This window comes from Myxine glutinosa, chromosome 1 (assembly GCF_964187855.1).
Source record: "Myxine glutinosa chromosome 1, kmMyxGlut1.1, whole genome shotgun sequence".
Taxonomy (NCBI): Eukaryota; Metazoa; Chordata; class Myxini; order Myxiniformes; family Myxinidae; genus Myxine; species Myxine glutinosa.
Window position 1 is genome coordinate 264528145 of NC_136261.1, and position 3727 is coordinate 264531871.

Below are 3727 nucleotides of genomic sequence, written 5' to 3' on the forward strand. Positions count from 1 at the left end.
CCCAGGACCTCTCCAAACGGCGGATCCACAACCTCGATCATGGATCCACATCAATAGATGGTACATCAGTAGATCCACAACCACAGTTGCGTCCAGGCAGTCAGTCAACCCATCAATGCAACATCACTTATTCCAACTTTACTCGCAATAGGATTTAATGTGTTATCATATATTTATAACTTTCCTTACACACTCCATAATATGATAATATCATTAAATCATGCTAATCTTACCTTAAATACATCAATCTACCAACCAGCACGACCACACCACCTGCCTTTTGATCAAACTGCACTTCGAATGTTCAAACTGTCACCAATAACGGTTTTTTGCATGCTGCTGTATCCTAGCAACCACTGATTCCGAGCAACATTGATTTGTAGGATATTTAATTATTATATTGCACTGTATTTACATAAAGATCTCATGAATAATATTTTTAATATTCGTATTGTATCATACACACACACACACACACACACACACACACACACACACACACACACACACACACACACACACACACACACACACACACACACACACACACACACACACTTATTATTACAGACAACAGTGGTGGTGATTGGGGAGGGGGCGACATGATTTCTGGAACAATCGGGTTATTGTTGTTGTTGTTGTTGTTGTTGTTGTTGTTGTTGTTGTGGGGGTAATATGTATTGTGAAGATATTATATGTTGAGGTAAATGGTTGTATGGCTGTAAATAGGGGGACAATATCTCTTGTAGTCTTAATGTTTTGGACAGTTTTATTCATACTTGCTCTTCGATATTTTAATTATCTTGGGCAAATTTTGGACCTTTCGTAATATGTATGAAGTACTCATATATAAACAAGAAATCATATATAATTAGGAGTATCATTTTCTGGAATTTTTTTATTTTCCATTTTTGATGGATACCCATCTGAAATGAATCATATAGTACCCTAAAGAAATTCTGCGGAACAATTGGTGCTTTTGTCTGGTGTGTAACGGTTTTTCCGATAGGCCACCTCATTATGTATACAAAAACAAACAAATGAATATAAACTTGGTAATTGAGCACACCAATGCAAGTGCTGCGGTGTATTCCATTACTAATCAGGTTGAAGAACGCTGGCTAAGTGGCTTAAGCACTCAAGCAAGTACTCCATCGAAATGGTTGATAAGGAACAGCTGGCTTGCTTAGCATGCCATTTTGTTTTCCAAGGGGGGTGGGGGGGGGAGGTAGAGGCAATACAACATTGGAATTCCTCCGGATGTTTTGCATTCAAATCTAAAGTAACACAGATTGAGCAAGAGTGAAAATAACAATAACAAGCGTTACGCCTAGGTCCCCCGTCGGTGAAGTGATGTGAATTGACAAAGTGGAAGATTCAAGGCGGCCATCTTGGATTTTGCCGTGGAGACCCAATTTTAAACAGCGTTCTTCCTTGTGCCTAGATACACCCACACACCAGATTAGAAGTTGGTACTTCGCTTATTTTTCAAGATATTCCACTCACAAGGTTCAGACATACATGGCGGCGGCCATCTTGGATTTTGACGTGGGTTGCACCCACACACCAAATTAGAATTCAGTCCTTCACTTACGCACGCACGCACGGACGGACGGACGGACGCACGCACGGACGGAGGGGAAAAGCATAGTCCCCCTTTCGCTCCGCGGTGCGACGGGGGACAATAATGCGTTCGTGGGTTTCTGGGGATGTTTTGGGCCTAAATATCTTTTGTGCCCAGGGCCCCAAAAATCTTAATCCGCCGCTGCCCAACAACACACACCATGTAATCCCAACCTGCCCTCAACTAATGTAACAGACAATTCTCCAACATGTATTATCTTAAAGATCTCTGGGGAAATCTGGTCGTTGTGACTGGCTTCCTTGGGGATGCAGGCTCTCTGCTTGAAAGCTAGGGTGGCTTCCCATTTGGAAGCTAGGGTGGCTTCCCATTTGGAAGCTAGGGTGGCTTCCCATTTGGAAGCTAGGGTGGCTTCCCAATTGGACACTAGGATGGCTCCCTGTTTGGAAGCTAGGAAGACTCCCTGTTTGGATCCGAGGTCCCTGTTTGGAAGCTAGGAAGACTCCCTGTTTGGATCCTAGGTCCCTGTTTGGAAGCTAGGAAGACTCCCTGTTTGGATCCTAGGTCCCTGTTTGGAAGTTAAGACGACTTTCTGTTTGGATCCTAGGTCCCTGTTTGGAAGTTAAGATGACTTTCTGTTTGGATCCTAGGTCCCTGTTTGGAAGCTAGGAAGACTTCCTGTTTGGATCCTAAGTCCCTGTTTGGAAGCTAGGAAGACTTCCTGTTTGGATCCTAGGTCCCTGTTCGGAAGCTAAGACGACTTTCTGTTTGGATCCTAGGTCCCTGTTTGGAAGCTAGGAAGACTTCCTGTTTGGATCCTAGGTCCCTGTTTGGAAGCTAAGACGATTTTCTGTTTGGATCCTAGGTCCCTGTTTGGAAGCTAGGAAGACTCCCTGTTTGGATCCGAGGTCCCTGTTTGGAAGCTAGGAAGACTCCCTGTTTGGATCCTAGGTCCCTGTCTGGAAGCTAAGACGACTCCCTGTTTGGATCCTAGGTCCCTGTTTGGAAGTTAAGATGACTTTCTGTTTGGATCCTAGGTCCCTGTTTGGAAGCTAGGAAGACTTCCTGTTTGGATCCTAGGTCCCTGTTTGGAAGCTAGGAAGACTTCCTGTTTGGATCCTAGGTCCCTGTTCGGAAGCTAAGACGACTTTCTGTTTGGATCCTAGGTCCCTGTTTGGAAGCTAGGAAGACTTCCTGTTCGGATCCTAGGTCCCTGTTTGGAAGCTAGGAAGACTCCCTGTTTGGATCCTAGGTCCCTGTTTGGAAGCTAGGAAGACTCCCTGTTTGGATCCTAGGTCCCTCTTTGGAAGCTAGGAAAACTCCCTGTTTGGATCCTAGGTCCCTGTTTGGAAGTTAAGACGACTTTCTGTTTGGATCCTAGGTCCCTGTTTGGAAGCTTAGAGGACTTTCTGTTTGGATCCTAGGTCCCTGTTTGGATCCTAGGTCCCTGTTTGGAAGCTAGGAAGACTCCCTGTTTGGATCCTAGGTCCCTGTTTGGAAGTTAAGACGACTTTCTGTTTGGATCCTAGGTCCCTGTTTGGAAGCTAAGACGATTTTCGGTTTGGATCCTAGGTCCCTGTTTGGATCCTCGGTCCCTGTTTGGATCCTAGGTCCCTGTTTGGAAGCTAAGACGATTTTCTGTTTGGATCCTAGGTCCCTGTTTGGAAGCGAGTAAGACTCCCTGTTTGGATCCTAGGTCCCTGTTTGGAAGCTCGGAAGACTCCTTGTTTGGATCCTAGGTCCCTGTTTGGAAGCTAGGAAGACTCCCTGTTTGGATTCTAGGTCCCCATTTGGAAGCTAGGAAGACTCCCTGTTTGGATCCTAGGTCCCTGTTCGGAAGCTAGGAAGACTCCCTGTTTGGATCCTAGGTCCCTGTTTGGAAGCTAGGAAGACTCCCTGTTTGGATTCTAGGTCCCCATTTGGAAGCTAGGAAGACTCCCTGTTTGGATCCTAGGTCCCTGTTTGGAAGCTCGGAAGACTCCTTGTTTGGATCCTAGGTCCCTGTTCGGAAGCTAAGACGACTTTCTGTTTGGATCCTAGGTCCCTGTTTGGAAGCTAGGAAGACTTCCTGTTTGGATCCTAGGTCCCTGTTTGGAAGCTAAGACGACTTTCTATTTGGATCCTAGGTCCCTGTTTGGAAGCTAG